The sequence below is a fragment of the Crocodylus siamensis genome, chromosome 1, assembly GCF_052110815.1.
Source record: "Crocodylus siamensis isolate JL-2025a chromosome 1, ASM5211081v1, whole genome shotgun sequence".
NCBI lineage: Eukaryota > Metazoa > Chordata > Crocodylia > Crocodylidae > Crocodylus > Crocodylus siamensis.
In genome coordinates this window covers 272,547,199-272,564,523 of record NC_143395.1, presented here as the reverse complement: position 1 = coordinate 272,564,523, position 17,325 = coordinate 272,547,199, and positions in this window count along the sequence as shown.

Genomic DNA, 17,325 nt, shown 5'->3' with positions numbered 1-17,325 from the left:
CTCCATCCCTGAAGTCTTCCGGACCTCACAGTTTACAGTCTTCGATCAGGTCCAGGAGAGCTCTTCTTCCCCTCCTCTCAGGAAAGGGGTGTGATGTTATTTCTCTTGCTGCCTCCTGATTGGTGGATGGGCTCCACCTGGGACTCAACCCAAGCTCTGAAAGGCAAGCCTGATACACTAAAAAAAATCAAAAAAATCTTGTGAAGTAAGAAGCAGCGAGAGGCTGTATGTGTGGAGCAAGTGTTATGGACTTAAATGTCATAAGTTTAGTGTAAAGTCACCACCATTGGACTTGTAAGGTGCAGTAGACTTTAGAATAGGTCTTATGTCTACCAATTGCCTGGTAGCAGTCTTCATTCGACCCTCCCTGCAAACTCCTTCCAATTTTACTCCAAGAGTCACCTTGTCTATATGACTTGATAAAGGAGTCTTTGTAAAAACCCCCTCTCCCTGCCTAATTTGTTTTCTCCTTTTGTTCTCTCATTTATACCATTTAATTTGTCCTACTTCTGTTTATTACTATAAGTAACATCAGAATTAATAAAACTGTTACTAATTCTTAGGCATAGTTTCATAGTAGCTAGAGTCGGAAGGGACCTAGGTAGATCATCTAGTCCGACCCCCTGCCTTGGCAGGAAAGAGCACCGGGGTCAGATGACCCCGGCAAGGTGCTCATCTAACTTCCTTTTAAAAATCCCCAGGCTAGGAGCCTGCACCACTTCCCCTGGAAGCCGGTTCCAGGCCCTAGCCGCCCTGACTGTGAAGTAGCGCCTCCTAATATCTAATCTAAACCTACCCTCCGCCAGCTTGTGACCGTTATTCCTGGTCACTCCTGGCAGCACATGGGGGAACAGGGACTCCCCCAATACCTGCTGGTCCCCCCTGACCAGTTTGTAACAGGCCACAAGGTCCCCCCTTAACCTTCTCTTGTGGAGGCTAAACAGGTTCAGGTCCCGTAGCCTCTCCTCATAAGGCCTGCCCTACTGACCCCTGATCATACGAGTGGCCCTCCTCTGGACTCTTTCCATATCGTCCACGTCCCTCTTGAAGTGCGGCGCCCAGAACTGGACGCAGTACTCCAGCTGCGGCCTGACCAGTGCCGCATAGAGGGGGAGGATCACCTCCCTGGACCTGCTCGAGAAGCATCTGTGGATGCATGACAGGGTACGGTTGGCCTTCTTGACTGCCTCCCCACACTGCTGGCCCATGTTCATCGTGGAGTCAATGACGACTCCAAGATCCTTTTCGGTCTCCGTGCTGGCAAGAGGGGAGTTCCCCAACCTGTAAGTGTGGTGCCGGTTCTTCCTCCCCATGTGCAACACCTTGCACTTATCAGTGTTAAACCCCATCCTATTCTCATCCGCCCACCGTTGCAACCTGTCAAGGTCAGCTTGTAGCCTATTGCACCCTTCTAGTGCACCCACATCCCCCCACATCTTAGTGTCATCAGCAAACTTGAACAGGGTGCTTTCTACCCCCTCATCCAAGTCACTGATGAAGATGTTGAACAGTGCGGGCCCGAGGACCGAGCCCTGCGGAACCCCACTGCCCACGTCCTTCCAGGTCGAGAAGGACCCATCCACTACCACCCTCTGGGTGCGGCCCTCCAACCAGTTGGCGACCCATTTGACTGTGTGGGCATCGACACCACAGTCTCCCAGCTTTTTGATGAGGACAGGGTGAGAGACAGTGTCGAAAGCCTTCCGGAAGTCCAGAAAGACTACATCCACAGCAACCCCTGCGTCTAATGATTTGGTGACCTGATCGTAAAAGGCCACCAGGTTGGTCTGACAAGACCTGCCACTGATGAACCCATGTTGGTTGCCCCTGAGCATGCATTCCCCCGCAAGGCCCTCCTGGATGTGTGCCAGGATAATTTTTTCAAAGAGCTTACCCGGGATTGAGGTAGGACTAACTGGCCTGTAATTTCCCGGGTCCTCTTTTTTTCCCTTTTTGAAGATAGGGACCACATTGGCCCTCTTCCAGTCCTCCGGCACCTCACCAGAGCACCACGAGTGCTCATAGAGCTGCGCCAGGGGTCCCGCAATGACCTCGGCCAGTTCCTGTAGAACCCTAGGGTGAAGATCGTCCGGACCAGCGGACTTGAACACGTCCAGCCTCTCCAGAAGTACCCTAACTAACTCCTTGCTAACCCCTGGCCCAGGCGTGTCTCTCCCGGGGCCCGAGGGGGGCCCAGCAGGGAGGTGGCTGTTCTGGTCCCTACTTAGGAAGACAGAGGCAAAGAAATCGTTAAATATGTTAGCTTTGTCATCTGGCATGACGACTAAGTTGCCCATCATGTCCTGCAGGGGCCCCACATTACCCGGGACCCTCTTTTTACCCCCTATGTATTTGAAGAAGGACTTCTTATTGTCCTTAATCCGGGAAGCTAGTCCTATCTCCATCTCTGCCTTGGCCTTCCTGACTGCCCCCCTACATCCTCGGGCGACTGTAACATAGTCCTTCTTGGTGATGACCCCATCCCTCAATTGGGTGTATGCCTCCCTTTTAGCAAGGAGACATTCCCGGATGCTCCTAGTGAGCCATGGGGGTTTATGTGCCCTCCTGCTCCCTTTGACCCTTGTTGGGATTACCTCCCTTTGGGCATGGAGGATCGTCTCCTTAAGGAGCAACCACTCACCTTGGACATCTGGCTCCCTTCCCCTCTGGGTCCTCAGCGCTTCCCCAACGATCCTCCTTAGCGTGTTGAAGTCAGCCCTCCTAAAGTCTAGGGCTGTTGCCTTGCTGCAGCCCTTTGCCACCTTACGCTGGATGGTGAATTCCAGCAAGCGATGATCACTGTCTCCCAGGTGGCCCATCACCCGCAGCCCCCTGTATCTGTACAGGGAATAGCAGCTCCCTTCAAAACGAAAGCTCCTGTGCGTTATGAGCAGGATGCAGTAAATTAGTCTCTGCTGAGGAGCATAAGAGCACACATTTCCTACGCCAGGGTTACCGCACAGACATACCTGACACGTGAAGTTGGACGCTGCAGCATTCACAATGGTTTCCATCATCACTGGGGAAAAAGTAAGCACAATAGGTTCGGGTATCATTCCAGGATATATTTTTCAGCAACAAAGACGCATTGCCATCGCGAATGTCCTTGGGAAAGACCTCGGTTCGCCCATGAAATCTCTCTGCCCGTCTCTCCAGCTGGTCCTCGCCGTCGTGATAGGCATGCACAACTTCCCACGAATCAGTCTGCCAGTTAAGAGTGGCTCTTAAAGGATCCACAACCGTGTCTTGAACAACAAAGCGCAGGAGCACATCACTGTGCATAGATGCTGTAATGGATTCATTTCTACACTTGTGTCCGGTGGGGTTGATGGGCTCACACTCAGATGTGGCGCGCAGAACTCAGATGTGGCGCGCTGATCTACATTTTATTCTTAGAATATAGAAACTGGTGTTATTGTATTTAGTATATTCTAAGATGAGGTCCTCCTCTCTCCCATTTAACAATGGGCAGGTGGAACTGCTTGTCTTAGAATCACGTATGAGGGTAGGGGAGCAGGCGGGTTCTGTGGCTCAGGCTTCAGCCCCTAGCTGGTGTTGGGCCCATAGTTGTAGTTGCTGTCTGCCTCCCCTGCTCTCCCCTCCTGCCTCTGCATCCTAATATCTCCCCTCTGCATCCCTTATTTCTCCCACCCCCATGCAGCCTTTGCTCCCCTGCCTGCCCCTCTCCATCTCTGCCCCCACCTTACCTTTAGAATCATAGAAAATGAGGGTTGGAGGGGATCTCAGGAGGTCATCTAGTCCAACGACCTGCTCAAAACAGGACCATCCACAACTAGAGCCTTCCAGGCAAGGCTTTCTTGATTTGGGCCTTAAAAATCTCCAAGGATGGAGATTCCACTACCATTCCAGTGCTTTACCACACTCTTATCAACAATTTTTTTCCTACTATTCAACCTAAACTTCCCTTGCTGAAACTTGAGACCACTGCTTCTTGTTCTCTTATCAGTCATCACTGAGATGTGGTCAGGCTGCAGCTAGAGTACTGAGTCCAGTTCTGGGCGCCGCACTTCACGAGGGATGTGGACAACATGGAGAGGGTCCAGAGGAGGCCACTCACATGATCAGGGGGCAGCAGGGCAGGCCCTATGAGGAGAGGCTACGGGACCTGAACCTGTTCAGCCTCCACAAGAGAAGGCTGAGTGGGGGATCTAGTGGCCTGTTACAAACTAGTCAGAGGGGACCAGCAGGCACTGGGGGAGTCTCTGTTCCCCTGAACAGCACCAGGAGTGACTAGAAATAACGGTTACAAGCTGGCAGAGGGTAGATTCAGATTAGATATCAGGAGGCGCTACTTCACTGTCAGGGTGGCTAGGATCTGGAACAACTTCCAAGCAAAGTAGTGCTGGCTCCTACCTTGGGGGTCTTTAAGACAAGGCTAGACAATCACCTTGCTGGGATCGTTTGACCCCAGTGCTTTTTCCTGCCATGGCAGGGGGTTGGACTCGATCTGCTCAGGTCCCTTCTGGCCCTACTAACTATGAAACTATGAGAACAGTCTAGCTCCATCCTCTTTGTAACTACCCTTCAGGTAGTTAAAGGCAGCTGTTAATCCCCACTCAGTCTTCTCTTCTGCAAACTAAATAAGCCCAGTTTCTTCAGCCTCTCCTCATAAATCATGTGTCCCAGCCCCCAAACTGTTTTTGTTGCTTTCTGCTGGACTCACTCCAACTTGTCCACATCTTTTCTGTAGTTTGTTGATGAAGTTCGATGAAGAAATTGAACAAAACTGGCCACAGGACTGAACCCTGGAGCACTCTAATTGATACCAACTGCCAATTAGACATTGAGCCATTGATCACTACTCATTGAGCCTGATGGTCCATCCAGCTTTCTATCAACCATACAGTCCATTCATCTAACCTGTACTTCCTTGGCTTACTTGGAAGGCTGTGGGAGACCACATCAAAAGCCTTGCTAAAGTCAAAGTATATCACATCCACTGCTTTTCCCACATCCATAAAGCCACTCATCTCATCACAGAAGGCAATCAAGTTGGTCAGGCATGACTTGGTGAATCCATGCTGACTGTTCCTGACCACTGTCTTCTCCAAGTGCTTAGAAATGGATTTCTTGAGGACCTGCTCCATGATTTTTCTGGGGACTGAGGTGAGGCTGATTGATCTGTAGTTCCCTGGATCCTCCTTTTTCCCTTTCTTAAAGATGGGCACTAAATTTGTTCTTTTCCGGTCATCTGGAACCTCCCCTGATTACCATGAGTTTTCAAAGATAATGGCCACTGGCTTTATAATCACATTAGCCAAGTCTCTCAGCATCCATGGATGCACTGCATCCAGCCTTGGTGACTTGTACACATCCAGCTTTTCTAAATAGTCCCTAACCTGTTCTTTCACCAATGAGAGATGCTGATCTTCTCAAACTGTGCGACTTGGTGCAGTAGTCTGGGAACTGATCTTTCCTGTGAAGACCGAGGTAAAGAAGGCATTGAATACTTCAACCTTTTCCTCCTCATCTGTCACTAAATTGCTTGCCCACACCTTCCCTGACCTTCCTTTTATTGCTAACATGCTTGTAGAACCCTTCTTGTTACCCTTCATGTCCCCTGTTAGCTGCAACTCCAGTTGCATTTTGGCTTTCTTGATTTTCATCCCTGCATGCCTGAGCAATACTCTTATACTTCTCCCTAGTAATCTTTCCAGGCTTCCACTTCTTGTAAGTTTTCTTTTGTGTTTAAGCTCACTGAAGAGTTCTTTGCTTAGCGTAGTTGGTCACCTAGCATATTTGCTATTCTTTCTTCACATCAGCATGGTTTGTTCCTGTGCCTTCAATAAGATTTCTTTAACCACCTCTCCTGGACACCATTCCCCCTCAGATGGGATTCCCAGGGGATCCTGCCTATCAGTTCCATGAGGGGGGTCGATTCTGCTTTTCTGACATCCAGGGTCCATACTCTGCTGCTTTCCCTTCTTCCTTTTGTCAGGATCCTGAGCTCAATCATCTCATGGTCACTGATGCCCAAATTGCCATCCATTTCTACATTTCCCACCAATTCTTCCATTTGTAAGCAACAGGTCAAGAAGAGCACAGCTGCTAGTTGGTCTCCTCAGTTCTTGCACTAGGAAATTGTCCCCAGTGCTCTCCAAAAACTTCCTAGATTTCCAGGCAAGCAGCAGACCTCCTGAGACAACAGGTCAAGCCAGCAGGTGGATCCCTCTGTCCCCCGCAGAAGTGAGTCGCCAACTACCACCTCCTGTCGCTCCCTTTTCATGGTCTTGAAGCGTGCCAAAGGGCACTGGGATATGCCTGCTCCTTTAAGAGACCAAACAGCCTGAGAGGCTGCTTGCAGATGGCAGGTGGGAGCTAATGAGGGTCTCACTTGACTGGAAGAGAGCTCGGGCTGGAGCTATATAAGCCCAGAGCCTGCATGGGTCAGGTAGTCTCTCCCCAGCAACCATGAAGTGAGGAGCTCCTGGCTGCAAGGCTCCTGAAAGGACCTGGGTGTTGCTGGACAACTTGGCAAGCCTGGAAACAGAGACAAGTCCTCTGGGCTGAGAAAAAGTCTGGGTTTATAGGCAAGTGCCTGAGAGGCATGCAATAGCCTTGAGCCTCAAGCCCTGATTGTATTGTTGAGCTCAGAGAGAGGTGCAGTGTAAGGCTAGAGAGTACAGAGGGTCCAGGGGCCCCGTGCTCAAGAGGAGCACAGCCACACAGGGGCCTGGGCCCAACAGACAGGGGCCAGGGGCCTGGTGACTGAAAAGGACAAGTGAGAGCTAGTGTCTCAGAACCAGGTCCAATACAGTGGCCCTAGACTAGAAGGCCTAGCAAGATTAAAGGGGCAGAGGCTGAGGAGGCTGAAGCCCCAACAGAGGAACAACATCTTAGTAACATCTGTGAGGCTTGGGGTATGGCTGTGAGGCTTGGGGCATGTAGGGGAGGAAACAGCCACGCATTGAGTCCTTAAGGCTGGGGGGTGCAAGGGATAGGCGCAGATGCGCATTGTAGCTCTCCAAGCTACAGGAGCCCTACAGGGGAAGAGGCCAACTGAGGAGGTTCATTTGAACATAAGGGCTGAATCAAAGTGCTTGACAGACCCAGTGGTATTGCAAGTGGACTAAGGTTCACTCTAAGGCCCATGGGCAATCTGTCCATATGCAACCTCTAGTAAGGATAAGGCATGGCTGGTGAGCAAAAAGGGAGAGCTGTAATAGAAATTGAGCCAGGCAGGAGTCACATGGCCACCAGGGGGCATCACAGCCACCCTTGGGGCTCTATTCTGCCACAAAGTGGTGGTCTCAAGTCTCCCCACTTTGTGGATTCCTCACCTGTTCTCTTCCACTAATGGAATGTGCTTCTCCTCCTCTGTTGCTACTGCTTCATATCTGTTCTCTAGGCAAACCACTGCAGGTGGGGATGATGACTGCTTGCTACCAGAGGTCACAAGCTTCCAGCTTCCATCTTCCTGGGAGTCCATGCTGTGGCAGTGAAGATCGCACTGCCAGAAAGGAAGAGAATAATAAGTGCTGAGGTGGGTGCCCTGAGCACAAATACTTACCAAAGGACCTGATAGGAGCTGGGGAGCATGACACATGGAGAGCAGGAATTCCCCAGTTTATCAGCTCCTTCCAGTTCCTGTTGGCCGGGCATGGGACAGGGAACACTCAAAAACTGTGTCCCACAGCAACTGGAAGAAGAGGAGAGGAAAGTGAAAGTGAAACGGAGACAGACTGGGAGACGTGGAGGGAGTTCCGTGGAGGGAAATCTCTATACTAAAAGAAGAATAGTAAAACACCACCCTGGGAGGGGTAAAGCCATGAAAGTAAGGAGCTTTCTCCCTTTGAGACTCGGAGGAGTCTCCATACTTACCTGAAGTAAAAGAATTGAGAAGAGGTGACCGACGGGACCCAGCAATGAGCAACCACCACAATGCCAAGCCTGCAGTAGAAGACATCAAAACCGTGAGTGAGGGCACTGCAGGCATGACCACTTGTGCAAACGGATGCTCTGAGTCCTGTAGCCATCAGAGATGCACATCTGTACTTAGCAAAGAGTAGCTTGTCTGTACCCAGCCAGTAACAACCAACTTATTGAGCATATATAGCAAGGATAACAGCTGAGTAGGGTGGCTAGCCTCCCTCCTTTTTTCTTTATTACACTGAGGCATGTCAGGTGAGATTATGTGGATAAACTAGAGTAAAAAGAACTCTCCCATAACCTTTGGCTATAACACCCTAAATACACAAGCTCCAGGGAATTCTACTCACGTGAGTAGAGAGTCACAGTGGGTAGGGACACTCTCACACATGTACTCTTCCTTTTCTAGCACTGCCTCCGGCAGTCCTTACTCCACAGTCCTAGACATTGACTTCAGTATGGAATCAATAAAGTACTCATGGCAGAGGATACTTTGATTGTCCCCCCTGCAGCAGTGGGAGGGATGAATTAAAGCCCCTCCAGTTATTAGATTCTATACATGGCACATTTTGAGAAATTGATCCATTTTCCCTGTATAGAATTTAATTATTAGTGGTGTTCCAGGGAGGGACTCACAAGGGAAAAAAACAAAAACTTACCCACGGCAGGAGGCACAGAGCAGCAGGGGTGGAAGGAAAAGCCTGTGTGGCTCGTCAGCTGCTTGTTTATACAATTACGGCCAGACAGTGACGTCAGCTCCAGACGCTGGCTGGCGAAAATAAAAATGGCAGCCGATGCCGCAGAAGGGGAGGGGAAGAAAGAGAGAGAGAGGGAGAAAGAAAGCCCAGCTGGACCCAGGAAGGGAGGAGACCTTAACCACGGGTCCCACCAAACCCAGCAGACGGTTGGGAGTCGGGGGCTGGGAGACACTGGGCAACAGGGACCCTGCAGGAACAGACCAGAGACCCTGCAGGATCCCAGGTGGGAGAGTCAAAGGGCTCAGGGTGAGCAGGGAACCACACCAGAGGGAAGGACCCTGAGAGAAGTCCCAGGGTGGTCTCAATTGAGGCGGGTATCGCCGCCATTTCCAGCCGGGTCAGCAGTGAAGCAAGAAGGACTCCTAGGGCCAACAGAGGGTAAAGAGGGCACTCTGAGTTAAAATAGTAGGAAAGATAAGGATAGGAGAGGGGTGCAGTTATGTCAGGGTATATGCTTGAATTTAGAGCTCCTTAGGTGATCAGTTTCTTTTTCTGTTTCCCTGCGTGAAGGGATTGAGGAGGGGATGGCCGTGTGAGCTACCCCGAGTATTGGGGCCGAGGGGAGAGCCTTGGAGGTTTTCTTTTTTTGTTTCCCCGGAAGAAGGGGCTAGAGGGAAGGAGGAAAAACGAGGAAGGGTCAGAAATGAGAGGACCGACCCCATGTTGGCAAGCAGGCATAACGGACAGCTGTCAGGAGGGTGCAACTCCACTGAAGGGGCCGAGGCTACAGAGAACATTGCATGTGAGGTGCAGTGTGGCTGGGGTGTAAGGCTGGTGGAGCCCTGTGAAATGACCATCGGGTGAACCATGGGCCACCGAGTAAACCAGAAGACCATCTCTGACCACTGAGGAACCAACAAATTGTGGCAGGCAAGATCGGGGAGGGTGAGTTGTGGAGGAAACATCTGCTCGGCCAAAAACGTGTGCCCAGAGAACGCCCTACGTCTATCACCCGGGCGAGGGCAGCTCGAGAGTGGATACTCGAAGCCCGATGGTCACAAGTGGGTCATCTTAAATTCAGAATTGTCTTAGATTTGAGGAAACACACTGTGTCTGGTTTATTCAGTTAATCCTAAATTCTCTTCCCAGAGAAATATTTTACTCCAATGACTTGGGTAATATGTAAGAGGCATAAAAAACAAAGACTAATTTTATTAGTTAGAAAGTAGGACAAACAAAATTTTCCCTACTCAAGATAAACACATATTCCTTTAATGGAGTTGCTAAAAATCATAATTTTGGCTGCTTTAAAATGAAATTCTCTAACTCTCTAAGTAAACACTATATTCTCTGCTGATTCCCTTCATGCAATGTGGGGATTTTTTTGTCAATTTGTGTTGAGATGTCAAAGCCCATTCTCTGGTAAGCTATGGTGAGATAGTGGTACAGATGGATGGATCCTGAAATGTCTTGCCCAAATTGCTGTAGTGATCCTTGTTTGCTCCCCTTCTCTCCTCTCTTGTGCCTTGTACACTTACAGTGGAAGCTTCATCTAGCAGTCCAGTACTGAATGTTAAAGGATGAGATTGAAACATTCAGATATTATTTTGTTGTAGGTTACCTCATAAATGTGGGATAAAACGTGGATATATATTACAGAGCTCCAGTGGGTAGGACACCAGTCTAGGGGATTTAATCTCTAAAGTTGCTTTGTAACTTCAAGGAACTATTCAAGGTATTTGGAGGCTACTTTTGGTTCTTGGATGGCTCAAGTTGAGCACCTACAGGTAGCTTGAGATTTGCAGATAGGTTGAATACTTAAGATTTCCCCTAACTTCATTTGAAGGTGATAATTTGGCATGTCTGAAAACTGGGATTTGGTGGTGAAATCCTGGCTTCTAATGAAGTCAACTTTACCAGGGGCATCACACTAGGATGCATCTTAAAATGAACCCTTAGAAACCGAGTCTCCCAAAAAAATGGAGGCCTCCATTTCCCAATCTAAAATAAAGCGGAAAATACTCACAATCTTGTAAAATATATTGCACGTGAGGGCTGAAAAGCAGTATTCAGCAAATAAAAATACTTATCAGAATATTGAAAACCAAACATTTTAGACATTTTCTAAAAAAAAAAGACTTTTCTCAAGTGCCTAGGATTAGAAAGGACCTCCTGGTCATTGATCTATTGAAAAGATCGTGTCATATAATTTATTTTTTTAAAAACATCTAGAGGTTTGTTTGATGGGGGGCGGGGGTTGGTTGTGTGTGCTTTTTATCCGCCTGTTATACTAATTAAACCAATGAGAATCTGTAACAACTTTCTAATGGTTAGAAACCTCCTAATTTTCAGCCTGGATTTATTCATGTTCAGTATATCATTTTGTAGTTTATACATTGTCCTCTTAGTTCTTTTCCCTCCCTGTATTACCCTAAGATAGTTGTATTTCCATATCAGCCTTTGGCTGGTTTTAGCTAAACAAGCCAAACTCTTCTAGTCTCATTTCATAAAATAGGGTCTTTATCCCTAATAATCTTACTAACTGCCTCTACAACTTTTTCCCCATTCCTTCTCTTCCTTCCCCCTCAGTTGAAAATAAAAGAGAACATCGGAGGGAAAGGAGATCTGTAAAGGCTGGAACTTACTGGGAAGGGAGGAAGATATGATTTTTTTAGACACCTCACTTACTTGTGGCTGGTTATATTAAATTGTACTGTTCTACTTTTACAGCATGATGGGATACACTTTAAGTTACATCCATCATATAAAGAATATATCCTCTTTGGTAATCCCTCATAGTCAAAGATGATTTTCTTCCAAGACTGTCTCATCTGTGCGTCCAAAGTTTCCTGATGAGGCCTATCTGGGATCAACAGACTCTACTGTAGCTCAGACGTGTTTCTGTTTGGGGTAGACTCTTGATTTGATCTGTGACATGCTGTTTCTGCCACTTCCACTTTTCCATTTCCTGTTGTTGTCATGAGGCTTCAAAGTACTGAGATCCCTGCATCAGATTCTTCCTCCATTTGGGGTGGTCCTGGGCCAACTCCTATGAGTTGACATCAATGTTGCATTTTTTTAAAAATTGGCCTTGAGGATGTCCCTGAAGTGCTTTCTCTGCCTTCCTCTTGAAAGTATGCCTTGGCTGAGCTGGGAGAATAAAACTTGCTCTGGGAGTCTGGAGTTGGATATCTGGATGACATGGGTTGCCCAATGAAGTTGATGTCGCATAATCATCACTTCAATACTTATGGTGTTTGCTTGCAGGAGGATGTTTATGTTGGTGCATCTGTCTTCCCACTGGATTCGAAGGATATTCCACAGGCAGCATTGATGGGTATTTGTCCATGTAATCAGCATTTACCTGCTAAAAATGTTCCTGGTTTAATTTTTCTTTCTTAGTTTATGACGACTAATTCAGTAATGTGGACTTGATTTACCACATAATAGCTTATTATACTATAACTATTTTACCCTTCTGCCCTTTCAGTACTACTTCACTGCCAGGTGGTGCTTTAGGACAAGATTTGATATTTTGGTTGGTTTATTTTCTTGGGTCATGCCAGGTTGCTTCTTTGGGAGGAATTGTTGGCAGCTTTGCTTGAGAGCCACAGGTTTTTTGGTGGGGTTTGAGTTAAATAAGCAGTGCTGTCTGCCTCCTTTGCAAAGCCTCCCACTTTTTTCTGGGTGCTTGTTGCATAGGGCACTACTGGTTGGGGTGGGAAATCTTTTCATGCAAAGGGCTGCAGGAGTGAGCCTGCCTGCCTCCCCATCACAAGTCTGGATTGGCACTGGGGGCCTGTACCACAGGCTTCCTGAAGGGGCTGTCCCCCCTGCCCAAGCCTGGTCCCAAAGCAGTTCTTCCCCCTGCTTTTTCTGCATGTTGTTGTGCTGGGTGTGGCATACACATAGGCTACACAAAGGGTCTGGTCCCCCGTCCCCACCCTGCCTCCCTGTGTGTTGGCGTCTGGGTATCATGTACCCAGGCTAAAGCCTGAATGGAAACATTGCTACGGAGACTTTTATGTAAAACAGAAAGAAACCTGTGTCTTCTGTCATTTGTATCCTTGCGTCAAAGAGCAGGACTTTTTCCAAGGCTGAGACCTAGCGAGGGGTTGGTTGGGGTTCTTATTGAGGTTGATTAAGATGCCTTCAGTACCAGGACAGCTTCCCCCAAAGTGAGGTTGGGGCGGGGGCGCAATCAGTCTACTCTAATGCCTCCTCCCCCCACAATCACCCCACAGTGGCCAGCATGAGCTAACACCTTCCCCCCTCTCCCCCAACATAGCAGGGGCATGGTGTGGGTTGAGGTGAAGAAAGAAACAGCCCAGGCTCAATGAGAGGAATTTTCTTATCACTTACTCTATCTGCATTTCAATCTTTTAACTGCTGCGTTGGCAGATCATCATTACCTGGAGTCATATCCCCCTAGCCTACAACCAGATCCCTTCAATACTTGTTCCCCTGTCCTCTACCCCACAAGCTTGCCCCTCTTATCTGGTACTCCTGTTCCTTCTAAGCCTATTTTTGAACCCAGCAACACGTCCCTGTTCTCCTTTGACCACCTTCTGCTTGCATTGCTCTGCCTGACAGTCATACTGCTGCCTCTTTCTGGGAGTACAGGGGGCTGTGGGTCAGGAGTGAGGGGCACCAGCTGGGCTGAAGGGGCAGGGGGCTGCAGGTAAGGAGTGTAGTGCACCAGCAGGGTTGCGGGGGGAGGGGGCTGGAAGGGCAGGGGGCTGCGGGTCAGAAGTGAGGGGCATCAGCTGGGCTGGGGGGGCTGCAGTTCAGCTTGGAATGAGAGGAACTGGCGGGGCTGGTGGGACAGGGGGCTTCAGGTTGGGAGTGAGAGACATAGGCAGGACTGGGGGGGCAGTGGCTTGGCTGTAAAGCATGATCATGTTTTCTGTGTGATTGTTGTATATTGTGCCTCCTGTAGAACTAGAGAGGACGATTTCCCACCCCCCCTCAGACCATTGCCTTACAATTCCCCAGCAGAACCTGTAAAACCAGTTGAGTGACTGACTGAATCCTGGAGTGGTGAAATCTGACAGTGCATTGTCCTATCAGCCCTGTATGAACACTGTATTCAGTATATGGGCTCAAATAAGGAATTTCTTTTGGACTCAGATTAGAGATGGAAATCCTTCTTAGCTCGCACCCCCCCCCACACACACACCGTGACTCTGTGCCACTGGGGGACTTTCCCAGACATCTCTGACTAGAGTCTTGCCTGGCCCAAAGTGCTGTAGGTTCATGCCAGGCTGCCAACTCACAGCCACCCATGCACACTATACCAAGTATATGGGTTTGAATAAGGAGCTGGTTTTTGGGCTGGGATGACAGCTGGAAATCTTTCCTGGGCCAGCCTACATGGTCAGGGGTTTTCAGGAGAGTTCCCAGCACCAGAGGTATGGTGTGGGGTGGCCCTAGCTCTGGGGTGTAATGGCCACATATAACATTTAATCACAGCCCTCATCATACATTGTTATACGTGGCCATTACACTCCAGAGCTGGGCCATCCCACAGCATGCCTCTGTGGCACTGGAGGACTCTCCTGGACATCTCTGACCAGAGACTTGCCCAGCCCAAAGCCCAATTTGTTCATGCGAGGCTGCCAATTGACAGCCTCCCCATTATCACTGTACTAAGTATATGGGCTCAAATAAGGAACTGGCTTTTGGTCTGAGATTACAGATTGAAATCCTTCCTGGATATCTGACACCATGCTTGTGTGCCACTGGGGGACTCTCCTGGACATTCCTGACCAGAGTCTTTCCTGGCCCAAAACACAGCTTGGCCGTCCCAGGTTGCCAACTAACAGCACCCCAGCCACAGTGCTAAGTATAGGTACCCAAATAAGGAACTGGATTTGGGGCTGGGAGTATGGCTAGAAATTGTTCTTGGGCCACCCTGTGGCACCAGGGGACTCTCCTGGACATCTCTGACCAGAGTCTTGCCAGGCGCAAAGCGTGGTTTGTATGTGCCAGGCTGCCAACTGATAGTCCCCCCCATGCCCACTGTATTAAGTATACAGGCGCAAATAAGGAATTTCTTTTGGACTGGATTGGAGATGGAAATGCTTCTTGGGCCACCCTACATCATACCTCTGTGGTTTTTCTAGTTTTCTTGAAATTGGGCTGTTTTTTGGCCTAGGATTACAGCTGGAAATTCTCCCCGGTCCAGTCCATATGGTTAGGGTGTCCAAGAGAGTACCCCAGTGACACAGAAGCATGGCATGGGGTAGCCCTAGCTCTGGGGTGTAATAGCCACATATAACAGTTCATGGGAATGGCAGATATGCACCCAGCTCTGGAGTGTAACACCTGCATATAACAGTGTGTTATGGGGAGGGCTGAGATACACCCCAGAGCTGGGTGCAATGGCCACATATAACAGTTTAGCACAGCCCTTACCATATACTGCCAAGGCCCTTCACTGAGGGGGGGTACCATTATCTCCCAGGGTCCCTTTGCCCCCCACGTGTTATATTCCACCCTGTTCTTTCCCCATTAAACCTGTATATGGTTAAGTTCCATTTGGTCTCAGCTCTGCTTTATATGGGATAGGAAGACAGCTGCTCCCCGATAAGTGGCTACCCCTCCTATAGCACACTAACACCTGGTAAAGCCCTTCAGTTGGAGAGGGAGTACCTCATCTGAGTACCACCCGGGTTACCCCTGCCCCCAGCCCTGCCAGGTCCCCTCATCCTGACCTGCACAGCTGGTGCCCCTCACTCCCAACCCACAGTCCCTTGCCCCCCCCAGCCCTGCTGGTTCCCCTCATTCCTGACCCACAACTCCTGAACCACAGGGAGACTAAACTTGGTGTGGTTTTTAAACCTTGGGGATTTGCCTACATCCTTAGACCAACAGTGCTACAACCAAAAACCCAGTCCAAGAAAAAGTAATTTTAATTAACCTGAGTCTTGAACTGCCTGACCTATAACAGTTTGATCTCTGCCATGAAGTGCATGTGAACACAGGGAACAATTTTTTTTGGGGTCCAAAAAAGTTGTATCTTTCATTAATCTGAACCTTGAACTAAAACACCAGTATCAATTTACAAGATTAGCCCCTGGAGTCTTGTTGCAGCATTGCAATAAAAATTCAGTGGATTTCTATGGATTACCAAGTGAACCCAAATGGCACCTGGTGGTGAAATTGTTGCAAAGCAGGGAAAATCCCATTTTTGAGCGTAAGTCAGATCCACATTGAAAATTTAAAATAATAAAAAAAAGCCCTCATGGAAGAAATTCAGGAGCTAAAAATAAAACATGTCAGAGGTGTTTTAAATTACCACAACCCTCATCCCCCCACCTAAAATGATCAAATCAGCTGATAACGTGGATACATGGACAAGATTTAGCTAGTTTAATGGTGATTTTTGTCACATGGACACAGGAAAAGTGTAATGTGGAAACAGGAGAGGTGTAATATGGACAAGCACCTGATGGTACTTCTCCAACAACTTTAGATGTCTCCTGTATGGTGTCCATGTCCCAGCTCTGTACAGCAAGGTGGGGATCATGACTGCTTGATAAACCATGAGCTTGTTTTTGGATTTGATGTTGTGATCTGGAGCAATGATGCAGACTTGCTTAACTCCCATTTTAACCTCAACGGGATCTGTAATAGATCCATTACTGAGAACCACCATTCGCATACTGTCATAGATCAGGCAGAGAATGGTGACAAATTTCAGTGGGCATCTGTATTTCAGAAAGATCCTCCACAACACTTCTCAGCTGACAGAGTCAAAAGCTTTTGTGAGGTCAAAGGCAGCCATGTAGAGAGGCTTATATTGCATAGATAAACCTTTGTAGTACTTGTATCCATGCAGGAAGTAGCATATTGTATCGGGCATCCTAGTATAAGTACTGAAACCTAAATTCTGCTCTTACATCTGCCACTGATTCCCTGTGTAATCTTGGAAATATCTTCTGTGTGGCCTGATTTGTCATTAATACAGAGAGGCTGTTCCAAATGTGTTTGTGATCTGCTTCCACGTGTCTGTTTAGTGGAAGCTGCTGCTGTGCTGTCAAACCAGGAGTTGGAAGAGCAGGATGAGATCAAGCAACTTCTTATGGGCAATGCTTTTCTGGAGAATCTTTAAATGGTTCAGGAACATAATGGTGACTGGTGGGGAGGGCTAACTATGATGTCCAGCAGCATTAGAAAAGTAACAAAAGCAACATCACAGGCACTGTCTGCAAGATCTGCAGGGAGATCACCCTGGAGCTGCTACAGTAGTACAGAGACATAAGAAGTTCCCTCAGACTGCAAGAGTAGGGAATGATAGCATTGTTGGGGAAATTTGATCAACTACTGTGTAGCACACATACACTGAAGGGTGTGCTCATACACCGAGGAGCACTGATCTCATCCCTTTTGCTGAGCTCGTTCCTAGCTGCGATCATTTAGGCAGAGAATGAGGGAGTGTCGGCAAGATGATTTATTTCTCTGCAGAGGGGTTACTCAGTGCCCAGTAGGCAAAGAGCTCCCTTGATCTGAGTTTGGTAGCACTTTTTACACTAACAGGTCATACATATGCAAATATAGGTATACATAGGCATAAGGCATATATGCATACACATCTTTGGGGAATTTCCACTAGCTTTGGGGTTTTTTTTTTTGCTATTACGAAGTTACAAAATACACAGAACAAGTTTGCTTACTGTCAGCAAAAGGCTATCTTTAAGCTTAGGGAAAGGTCATATGCTTCTCAAGGGTCATC